Below are 13,081 nucleotides of genomic sequence, written 5' to 3' on the forward strand. Positions count from 1 at the left end.
ACCTTGCTGAGGAGCTCAGGACAATCAATTCTACCTTGTGCTATATTATATTATGGTTTAACAAATTATAATTGACAGATATATAGGAGTAGAAAAAATCTTTAGGTGCTATTTTCGCAAAAAATAATCATGTGACATGATACGTTATTACTTATCAGCATCCAATCGTACCCAGTATAATGAAAATACATGTGACCATAAATCAAAAGTGATTTTAATACATGAAAATCATAAAAATAATTCAGACGACATGAACTTTAACAAATTATATATATAAGTATGTGAAATTTTATAACTCCTCTATTTAAGCATAATAAAGTTATTAAGTAATTTCATTCATAGAATCTTCAAACCTTTCTCCTGAAAAGATGTCATATGGTAGATGTGGTCTTATTACACAAAGGTGCCAAATGATAGTCGAGTATTTTTTTTCGAATTAGATCTAAAACAAAAAAGTAAATAGTAACCGACGAGAGTTTTGACAAAACACTGCATTATTTTTAACCCACTTTAAAAAAAGGAGGAGGTTCTCAAATCGACAGCATTTTCTTCTTTTTTATATATGTTACGCGATAACTCTGGCATTTGTTAACCGATTTTGATGATTCTTTTTTGTTGGTTACTATTAAATTTGCCAAACTAGTCCTTCCGGTAACCGATTTCAATAAAACTTGGCATAGATGTCATTCCACGAACTTTTGAGGTCGTTTTTTTTTATTTACTAGTGTTTGGACGACCTCGGTGGACTAACGGTTTTTCATAGTCGGCACTGGGTGCGATGGTCCCGCGTTCGATTCCCGGTAGGATCTATTCCTTTCTAAATTGATTCTGGTCTGGATGTTCTGGGAAGTGCCTCAGAATTCCCTTGCTCAGAATACCCAGAGTACAGAGGTCGCTTAATATGTGGAATTAAAAATTTATCACCATTCGGTAGGTATATGACTGTCTGAGTTTACGATAGTTTATTTATTGCTCGGTTCACCATAACGACCACTTCGCCAGTTTAGAAATTTGGTATTGATTTTATATCCATGATTTTGAAAGTCATAATCGTTTTTATGATCCACTGTCACTCCCTCTGTAACTCGTAGGCAGTATTTGGTAAAATTATTTACTAAAAATTTGCCAACAATCCGACGACAGGCGCAGAAGCCGTGCAATCACTAATGTTGATGAGGTACCGAATTTAACTTGATTTCTTTACGTTTTAGAACATTTGACTACAATTCTATTAGGTGGTAGTATTTAATATAGTCGAAAACCATTTTCACTTAACAATTATTTTGCGATCTCATCAAAAAAATTGTAAGAAGAGACAAAGATATTGGAAAGAATTCCAGGAAAAAATCTTGAAAGAAGAATTACGTGAGTCAACAGGATACCTATTAAGTTTTTTTATCTTTAAATTTAACTTATCTAAATAAATATCGCGTCTTGTAAAAACCCCTTAATGCTAAATTTAATTCAACAAAAAAGCAAATTCCACTCTAAAGGTTAATTTAATGGGTATTTAATTACTTAAAATACCATAAAAATAGTCACATTATGTGTAGCTATATAGTAAAAGCAATACGTCCAAAATGTTGTATTTTACGTGACACAGCCCGATACTATTTGCTTTAAGGGCACATAAAATTGATGACAAATAATAGTTAAATCACGGGACTCGTAAAAGTTACGACGCTTTCCGCGTGGCTTAATTAAAAGAACATGTTCCTTTCGACGCCGAGAAGGAGGACACTTCATATAAGTATAAATGGTATTCTAAACTGTTGAATGAGTCAATTCCTACGAATACACTTTCAAATTACATTTTTCCAAATTATGATCATATAATTTGTTGAACAAGTCCAAACATTACCTTGCCTCTATTACGTTCACGACGTAACGATTTTTTCACACGATTTTTTCTTACAAATACTAAGAATGAACTAAAAATATTCTCTGAAACAATATCAATAGGGCAAGGAACCTAAGCTTAGATAGATATATGTATGCAAAGTGGCAAACACAGTTACGGGAGCTAACGTGCATGTGTAGGTAAGTAGATACACTGCATTGTTATAGCTTGCTAAGTTTATTCAACTTCTACTCCCAGGAGTGGAGCGCCCGGCTCGCTAGCATCTATTCAGCGTCGAAACAACCACGGAACACGCGGATAATTTGAAAAGTTCACAATCACCTGCACTGACTGCGGCTTCAGCACAATTTCCTGTCGAATTAATGGTCTGTCAATATTGTAGTCCTCCATTACAGCTTGGTGTGCAAACAGGCAATCAAACGAGCAGCGCCATCTCGCGAGGGGTTTACGAGAGAGCGGCGCCGGCGTGGGCGCGGACCAAGTACCTAGCACTGCGCCCTTGTGTTTCTCATAAAAAGAAAAAGCTGATGCTTTTGGCTTTTTAGAGAACGAAACATTGTTTGGTCGCACTTAAAGCTGATGGTGCCTAAAAGGTGTGGAACGTCGAACATTCTCGCTCATTATAGTGCGCTCCGCTGCTGCAACGTCTATGTCGTGATGTCAAATATGTCCTAAGGGAGACCAATAGAATTTTTAGGGCAACGTTGTCGAGGACTTGTATTTATTTATGTACATATTTGTTAGAAGTAAAGAGCCAGTTCTTGAACATTATTTCTTTGTATATATCCAGCTTTTGACATTTCCTTTCATATATGCCTGTATATAATTTCCATATCCTTTTTGAATGTATCTATTCAGTAACTACAAACTGTGCCCAAACCCATTCAACCATTTATTGTTATTTAATGTAAAATGACGTAATAGATAAACAAATTACCAATAATAAAAGTGAAGGCACTGCAATTGAACGAGAAGACGCAAATGACATCCCTTCAGAACCACTTGTTGCGCAAAACAAACCGATAAGTAGCTGGTTACGCTTCATTTGATCTGTCCAATGCCGATTACGTAGAACAGCCATATTATTGCGGAGCTCGACAGCTCGGTGGGGAGCCGCCACTGGCAGAGCCATTCGCCGTTGAATTATCTGAATAACATGTACAATATCCAGGTAAGGCATGAAATTATTCCATTCTCTGAAGTGGACGGACCGTGGAAATAATAATAGAAGGTAAATCGAGTATTCATTCGAGTTTCAAATGCAATAACACGAATACAATTAATTTTATTTGTCTCGGAAATTTTATATTGTAGTAAACCAGACACAAACAGAAAATTTAAACTAACACGCGTTCGTCAGTTACACAACCTAATCAGTGTATGCATATTATAATGAAGGCTCATCGCAAACCCGAAGACTAACTCAAAAATTGCTGCACCTACAGACAACCTAGATTTTATAAGGCGAACCGGAACGAAAATGTTGCATTTTTATGGTACAGAATAAGTACTTTCGGGTAATAAAGTAGATGACGAGTCATTTATTAACTGTAGTGACTTAGTCCACACCTCACCCCCGCTTCCGCTCCCCACCCCCCACGGCGTGACGCCCCGCAGCCGCGAACTGGGGCGACATTTCAATATTGAAGGCATTTCACAATTTCTATTGCTCTTTACGACTGTACGCAGCCGTAATAAAGAGCTTCTTATACGTATGTTCAATGTAGTAAACTGACAAAATTTTGTGGTTTATTTTATTGAAATTATACTTAGATACATTACGTGCACGTAATTCAGATTATGACACCATACGGTACCATTTTATACAAATAAAACTCATTGTACGCGTGTTTTTATTATTTTAATGTTGTATCACTTTCTAATTCTGTGTTCCTAATTCGTTTCTCCAATTATTTCATTTTTAAACTTCACTCGTTTTGCTCGCAACTTACCCACCATAAAGTCAAACAAATATTCGAGAGAATCAGCACCTATTTTCTCCTCAACAGTGCTTGGGCAATAAGTATAAGTAGGTACCTATTAGCCTAATATTCTCAAAAATTTCAAAAGAATTGTCAAGAAAAGCGCTAACGCTAAAACTGAAACGCTAAAACTATTTACGGTGTATGTCGGCATCGTAAAGTTTTACGCAGCGTAAAGTTACGTCTCAACGTGTACTGTGCCGTCTCTAACGCTAAGTGCATCCCTCATATTGGAACACATTAAAATTGTCTGTCCAACAACAGATTTTCCGATGAGTAATTTTTATTATTATGATAGGCACTTATATAAAATTATTAGGCGAAACGTAGTACGGTGACATCGATATTCTGCCTTTCCGGGGTAATGTTACCGTTTAAACGTTGTTAATTCTTTGAAAAAATATAAATTGTCGGTCACACTTTTGAAAACTTTGCTGATTATTCATGATAAAAACACTGTTTCTACTAATAATTATCGTTCAAAGGTTTGACGTTGCCGTTGAAACCATCGTTATCTAATACCTAACAAGTAATTGGTAGAAACTTGTGGTTTAAATGGCAACACTGAGGCGGAATGGTAGTATATCAGTGCCAATAGACTGTCTTTCTTCTTATTTCTGTCACTTCATTTACGAACTTCGACGCCGTATATTATGATGTGATGTAATGTACTGAAGGTAAATTAATATATAAATTTTGATATAGATTGCTATCAAAACTAAAAAGTCTTATTTTATATACATACATTGTTGTGGGTCAGTAATAGTGCTATTTTGTCTACTTAGTAGATATTAGAAAAACCTTTTTGTAAATTGCATATTTGTATTCATTATAAAAACTCATCAAAATTGGACGTATCAAGCACGTTTTTACCAATTATTAAAAATCAGTTGTTTTAATAATTTTTTTAACAAAGTTTTTCTTTTTTGGTCAATTTCATAATTTAATAAATATATAAAGCATTTAATAAATTTATAAAGATGTTTTTGCTTAATTATAATAGGGTAATCAAATGTAAATAAAATACCTTGATACCTCAGACACTTGATGTGTGTATTTAGGTATTTAGATATTATATATAACCAAATAAATATTATGTAGCTTATTAAAGTTGCTTAATATAAAAGAAAAGAAAGAATAGGAATGCAAATTTTGTGTTAAAAACATTACGCGAGGACGCATTGATGCAAATATACTTGCAAGTACATTTATGAGTTACTATTAGAGCTACAAATTTTTCTTTTGTCATTTAACTTTTAAGGATACCAAAAAATTAAAAATGCGTTATATCTTTCTATTGTAATAGAATGTACTATAATGCTGTTGTGTACCGCTCCGATCTGTTTCTTGTCTCGCCGAAGCCTGGCTCTATCTGACAACAAAATTTGGTTGACGGCCACGCTTTCACGAAAACAAACAGAAAGCAATTTTCTTGAGTATTGTATTACAACACTCCGCACTGTCTTTCACTTATTTTCCATTTTTTTTCTACACACTAAAATACGCAAAAACAAATGGACGTAGTTAGGCAAAAAGGACCCAATCCACAAAATTATCAAAAAATGAGTTATTTGTACCAAACGGTTCCTAAAGTCTAACCTCTTTGAATAGCAAAAAATCCAACATATAATCATAAATAAATATCTCTGGAGTTATATGGCATTATAAGTTTTGAGAATAAAACAAGAGTGAGAAACACTTTCAAACTTCAAACTGCCATGTCTCGAAAGTGACTGGATGTGCATTGGATCCTTTTTGTTTAACTACGTCCAAATTACTATAAGTGTAAATACATTGCATACAACTACATCTACCGACTGTTGGCACCATAGATATAGAATATCTATGGTTGGCACTTAGTCGAATTAACGAAAATACAGACAACGTTAATTATCCATTGTGGGGTTCGAACTCAGTCTCCCCGACAGAGGCCGACGCCTTATACGTTATGCACCCGAAGCTTGAGGTGCAAGAATCGAAATTGATTCATCATCATCATCATATAGGTACAACCTGACTTCACCGACGAAATTATTTAAACAATAATAATAACAGACATGTGGGTGGTGGCCTCCACTGAAATAATAAATTTCGTCCGCAAAACGGGTTAATTCCAGTCAGCCTCTGCAGCTGCATCTTGAGGCAGTTGGATTTCTGTGGCGTGCCGCTTCCAGCACAAATGCAGAAGGTGGTTCTGCTCGATACCGCACGTATTGTACGCCGGTTCTTGAAGCTGAGCCCTGACCCCGGCCGACTGTGCCAATGCCAGGCGAAAAAATAAAAAATAAATAAAAAAGGGAATACCGCCTCTCCCATCTAAAAACTCAAAATGTATCTTTTAGCCTTGGGAAAAGCGAGAGTCTAAAATATATATCCATAATAATAATAATAACGCACACACACAGCCCCGCACTAGGGAACTTTGTATCGTGGGTGCCATGAACACACACATAGACAACCACAAACCACACCCAACTCACGAGAGAAATAAATATAGGCCATACAAATATTTCTCCCGGCCCGGGAATCGAACCCGGCGACCTCTGCGTGACGGTCCAGCATGGAAACCGTCCGGCCACGGAAACAGTTCAGTACCATTCAGTTCAATTCAGACAAAGATAGTACATAATGTAAAAATAAAATATATGTAAAAATTGTATATGTAAAAATAAAAATAATGTCCATACAAGGTTTGCCTCATCAGCAAATAAATACTCCATAAAACTTATTAATAATATAAAAACGACAAAAAAAAACCTACCGCCCGAACAGGGACTTGAACCCTGGACCCTTGGATTAAAAGTCCAATGCTCTACCGACTGAGCTATCCGGGCTCATATAGCACTCGTCGAAATAACGTCATAGGCGCTAAATGGCACTCATAAATCAGCACACATATTAACTTCACTGATTCTTTAATATTTTCTTAAATATTTTTTTTTATAGAACCACTGACCAAACAAAATAAAACATTTTTACAATTTCATATTTCAACACGAGTCAAACCTGAATAGGGGGTACCATACATACCATTTACATATGAGTAGCCCCTAAAAACAATAACAGATATAAGAATATAATAGGTAGGTGTATAATGAAATATTAATAACATTTTATATAACCTTATAAATTAATAAAATAAAAAACTTTTATCTCCTTTTTTATTATTCTCTTTTACACACAGTTTTAGTCCGTGTTAGTTAATTAAAATCGGCCGACCAAATACATATCAAACACGCACAAAAAGGGTGCCATTGTTATTAGAGCTTAGTTTTTTGATTAATTAAAAACTTATCTTTACTAGTAGCTTACTGCATTACCTACAACAAAACAAGGGGTAGTATTTATAAGCGTCAACCGTACAGCACAAGAAACTTATTTATAAATCAATGTAAGGTTCCGTAGCGTATTGATTTCACACTTACAAATTTATGGTACAATTTGGTTCCAATCGATCGCCGAGTATGCGAATCCGGTAACATTGTACCTGTCAATTGAACTTGTGACTCTAATGCCCGTTACTGGGTCGAGTATAGATTACAAAGTAGTAAATCCTCGTTCGTTGTAATGTGAATGTAGAAAGAAGCTAGTACCGTATACAATTTCCAGACTTCGTAAGGACTGCAGTAATAGTAAAATTTTTCATCCTTCGGGACAGTCTAAGGACGTCTAATTAGCCATACTGCTCAGCACATACATAATCTCAACACACTCATAATCTCACCCACCCAACTAGGGAACCCCTGCATCGCGGGTGCCTTGGACACAATTACCCCCAAAGTCACGAGAGAACAAAATGTAGGTCATCCAAATATTTCTCCCGGCCCGGGAATCGAACCCGAGACCTATGCGTGGCAGTCCAGCATGCCAATCGTTCGGCCACGGAGGCAGGCTGCTAGGTCTTAGATTGTAATTTTTGTTCAATAATTCAATTGTTTATGACATTCATACGACATAATTGTTGTTCATTATTTATTACATAATAGTAGTAGACCTCCTTGTGAAATAGAAGTATTGCTACCTTACCTATTTCTTCTGCCAAGCAGTAATGTCAGCATTACTGTGTTCCGGTTTTGAAGGATAAGGGTGCTGGTGAAATTACAGGCACATGGGACTTGTCAACTTACGTCTCAGAGTGACGGGCGCAGTAGCAGTGCCCCTCAAATCTTTGCAATTTAAAGCGCTGAGTGGCACTGCAACTGTTATGGACAGGCGTGTGAGCGTACCATAAGGCGCACGATTTATTCGTCCCGTCACTTGATATTATAAAAAAAAACAATATTTGTACATAATTTTTCTTCAATATCGTTATAAAATATCTTTACGCTGGCCGTTTTAGAACTCGGGTAACTTACATATTTATTTTTTAATCTGTTCAACAATGCCCAACGTTCAAGAGACTACATGAAAAATATAAGCATAAAGTTGTTGCAAATGATTTTTTATTTATTTTAAATCTGTGCTTGTTTTATTTTTCTCTCGATTTGTTTGTTATCATAAAATCAGTTGGACCTTTATTACACCTTGTATTACTATGAAAAGGTTAGTTAAGTAGAGACAATAGATATCAAGTGAAATGGCTGTGACATACGAAGAGGCCGTCTGATCGAAATTGTGCGGTTCCTTCAGTATATTCCTTCGTAAGAAGTGTAGTGTCACAACGTTCGGTAAAAATTCAACTCAAATGTGGGGCTGAAACTCCCTGACCTAATCCGATTATCTGTGTCAGCCGGACGCGAAGCGACTTGTGGACCATAATTAGTCAATATCTATTAATATATACTTACGTGACAGAGCCGTCTTAGGGTTAAACGACTATCACTACTTACAGGTTTCTTATCATAATATGACTATTTATTTTTCTCCAAGAAAAGCTCCCTTGGTATAATAATTTTAGATATTTAATAGGTTAAAGATTGTACGAACTGAATAGGAGAATTATAAAAAAAATCACATATACAATTTGTTCCATATAGTTCGTATTATTTTGTTTGGTGTTATTTATCATTAGTAGCAGTCATCGAGGTTATGATGTCGATGGTAGCAGTAGAGCTCTTCGCCAAAGAGTTCGTCCGGGGAAGTACTTTTTTTTAAAATTAGTTTTATGTATTCAGACCACGAGTCCATACGTGTTAGTACTTAAAATAAACAACAACGCAACAAAATCTATGTTAGTAACAACAACTAAATACACACACATTGTAAGACATTAATAATAATAAACATACAAAAAAATTATTAATAAAATACACACGTTCAGCTTGAGAATTTATCAGAGCCGGTACCCAATGCCTTTGCAAAGCACTGTCCGGCCTTTTGGCCAGTGTCCTCAATATGCTGCTGGGGATCCCCACCATTCGGCGTCTTACAGACTTACAATTTTTTTAACGCATTATGGCATTTTTTTTTAGGATACCAAGTGGCGGGACGAAATAGTCGTGCGTCTGGTGGTAAGCGACACGCCTATTCATAACAGTTGCAGTGCCATTGAGAGCTAAAGCTTTAAATTAAAAAATCGCAAAGATCTTATGGGCACTGCCACTGCGTCCGTCACCCTGAGACATAAGTTGACAAGTCCCATGTGCCTGTAATTTCACCAGCACCGTTCACTTCACCCCTTCTAAACTGTAGTAATGCTCATATTACTGCTTAGCGGCAGAAATAGGCAAGGTGGCAGTACCTTCCTGGACTAACTTTTTCACAATGAGCTCTATTGCTACTAAATAACTACTGCATAAAACAGTCAGTGTGTGTATCTACAAACGTACTAAAAACACTGTAGTAAGTATATGGGCAACCCCAAGAGCACTCTGAACACGTTATTACGTATATCGGACTCGTAGCTCATTTCTTAGTCTTTTTCTGTATACTTATACCTTATATGACCTTCAGTAGCAGTAGAGCTCCTTGTGAAAGAGTTTATCCAGGGTAGTACCCCCTCCTTACCTATTTCTGACGGCAAGCAGTATTGTCAGCATTACTACGTTCCGGTTTTGAAGGGCAAGTGCTGGTGAAATTACAGGCACATGGGACTTGTCAACTTATGTCTCAGGGTGACGGGCGCTGTGGCAGTGTCACTCAAATCTTTGCCTTTAAAGGTTCCGAGTGGCATTGCACCTGTTATGGACAGGCGCGTTGCTTATCATCAGGCACACGACTTGTTCGTCCCGTCACTTAATATTATAAACAAAAGCCCATATGCCGTTACATTAAAAGGATTGACTGTATGATTTGATTCAAAATACTTATATTTCACCTGTGCGTACTGCGAGCCAACATATACCTTCGGGCTGCCAACGCCCTACGCTCCCTTTGCATGTTACAATCATCTCTACGCGCAGTATTTACTATGTGACCCAGGCACCTGAACTGTGTCACTCTAGCCAACTCACTACCGCATTGTAATGAGAGGTAAATGTCAGGGAGACTTGCCCCGCGACGCGAATACCATGTCTCTGAATACTTTTGTTAGTGTTGCATTTTAATCCATGTTACACAGCATAGGTCTCACAGGCACACAGCAACCTCCGCAACGCACCAACGGAAGGGTTCAGCAGCAGTATATCGTCTACGTAAATAATGGTATAAACCATCTAATGAACTACCCGTATGCATGCTGCTGAGCTCAACGATTAATTCGTTCATACAGTCTGAAGAGCTTCGGAAACGTCAGTCCCCCCTGTCTCACCCCGCATTCCAAATGGTACGTGTCCGAGAACGCTCCCGCCCATCTCACACAAATCTCCTGATGCTATTGTACCGTAGTACTGCCACCTTACCTATTTTTACCGCCAAGTAATAATGTGATCATTACTATTTTCCGGTTTGGAAGGGTATGGGTGCTGGTGAAATTACAGGCACATGGGATTTTTCAACTTATGTGTCAGGGTGAAAGGCGCACTGGGAGACCCCTAAGATCTTTGTGATTTAAAACTCTTCGTAGCACTGCAACTGTTATGGACAGGTTGCTTACCACCTACCGCACGACTTGTTCGTCTCGTCACTTGGTATAATAAGAAAAATATGACTTTCATGTGATAATAGCACTTCTAACATATAATCACTAGTGACTTTATTATACCAAGGTCATATTATACAATGACATATAGAGTAAATCACAAAAGACCTAAAATCCACCTTATCTACCTAGATATTAAAAAAAAATTAAGCGTTTAGTTGTTCGGAAAAGTCGGTAAAATTGTTTTAGTTCCTTTTTTGTATGACCAAAGTTGGGGTTAATAGGAGCCAAGGAGAGTTTATAGAGAAATTCCCTCTAATAATGTCATTTAAACGGCGAAAATTAAATTATGGCGGACGGTTAGCATTGTGCGATCTTTGCACATTATCGATTAAAAGTTGTTAATCGGTATATAATACCTAATACTAAGAAATAATACTGGGATACAATAATACTAGGAAAATAAAATAGGTATCATTGTATATAATAGCATGAGAAGTAATGTTTCATTAATTCATTCAATAGAAAAAGAACCGAACTACAACAAACGAACCGATATAGATTTCTTCGTAGTTTTAATAGACCCTTTTTGTATGGGTTCACAAACCGGCCAAATTTGTATATGTTTTACTACTTTTGTTTACTGTTACTACTGTTACTGTTGTTTTGTGTAACTTTGTATATGTCCATTGTAACGTGTGTTTCATGTGTCTTTTCTTTGTACAATAAAGAATATATATATATAAATATTTGACATCTTACTATTCAAAGGCTGTAGGAAAATATTCTAGAAGAATGACTACTTTACTTTATAGTAACAAATTGTAACAATTAGTAGTAGAGAAACAATTTTATTGCTTTGTCACTATTATTTGGTGAATAAAGTAGTAAGTGTGTATTCAGAGCAACTACATTTCGACGGTATCGTAATTGAAAAGTAGCACTTGGAATGCACAACCCCGAAAACACGTTGAATGATTCAATTGCGCGAATACCAGTTCTGATCTAATTAGTTGATAATGACTAGTGCTACTAACAAGCAACAATCAAGTTATTGTGCCCTATGCATTGCAACTGACAACTGCTACTTCAGTTGACGGTACCGATAGCTTGTAATCTGCGAGCAGCAGTACCGACTGCTTCACAAATACAAGTGAATCCCCTAGTAGTATGCATTATATAACTTACTTGTCTCTACAAGAATAACTGCGCAAATCAAAATAGTTCTATATTTTTTATATCAAACGACGTGACGAACTTGTCCGTGTGCACTTGTTGGAAAGCAACACTACCTACTCATAACAGTTACAATCCCACTCTGAGCTTTAAACCGCAAAGATCTGGACTGGTAATTTCCACAGCATCGTTACTCTTGAAAACCGAAACGCAAAAATGCTCACGGTATTTCTTGTCGGCAGAAATAGGTAAGGTGGCAGTACTTTTCACAAGGAGCTCTACTGCTACTAAAATATTTTGACTTTTTACACAGATCTGTTTAAAATGTGATACATTTTACTGCAAATTAGACAAGGAAAAACCTCTTCATTGATTAAAATAAGTGACAACATTGCACTTACATGGGCTTTGCGCACCAGATACCGTCTTATGACGAAATAGGCAATTTCAAGATAGACTGCAATTTTGCAGCATTTTATTTTATTGTGCCAAGAGTCGTAATTAAGTCCCTACCTGGAAGCAAAGTGACCCCTCAGACGAAAATCACTCGTGTGTGACAACAAAGGCGTCTTCGAAACCCACGGTGAAGCAATCTTAGGTAAAATTTCAAACTTTGTCCTTTACCCCATATTATACATAGTGTCCCTGAACGTACATACATAATTAATTACACAGACTTTACACTATAAGATGTTGTGTAATATTTATGGTAATACTTTATATACACGCGTTACACAAAAACTGTCAGAAAATTCATAACCTGCCTTCCAGGACGCCAAAATGAAGCTGTTGTTTCAATTGCGAAATAATGTATGCGGTGGTCGCCAAACACCAATAATACTATAGTATGTATATATACATAATAATAATAATAATAATAACTGCCTCTGTGGCCGAACGGTTACCATGCCGAACTGCCACGCAGAGGTCCCAGGTTCGATTCCCGGGTCGGGAGAAATATTTGTATGGCCTACATTTATTTCTCTCATGAGTTTAGATGTAACTTTTTTTGTGGTTGTCTATGTGTGTGTCCATGACACCCGCGTCTCAGGGTTTCCCTAGTGCGGGGCTATGTTGAGTGTGTGCGTTATTATTATTATTATT

General features: G+C 36.7%; 1 protein-coding gene and 1 non-coding gene across 2 annotated transcripts in view; one reads left to right on the forward strand and one right to left on the reverse strand.

The window, feature by feature from the left end:
* LOC113235838 (matrix metalloproteinase-14-like) overlaps window positions 1–13,081 on the forward strand; it is a 202,174-nt gene that overhangs the window by 83,270 nt on the left and 105,823 nt on the right. The gene's annotated exons all lie outside the window — the stretch shown is intronic.
* Window positions 6,605–6,677, reverse strand: Trnak-uuu. The gene has a single exon. It is a non-coding gene; the product is annotated as a tRNA-Lys (tRNA).

The sequence above is a fragment of the Hyposmocoma kahamanoa genome, unplaced genomic scaffold, assembly GCF_003589595.1.
Source record: "Hyposmocoma kahamanoa isolate Upper Pololo Valley unplaced genomic scaffold, ASM358959v1 88, whole genome shotgun sequence".
NCBI classification, from domain to species: domain Eukaryota; kingdom Metazoa; phylum Arthropoda; class Insecta; order Lepidoptera; family Cosmopterigidae; genus Hyposmocoma; species Hyposmocoma kahamanoa.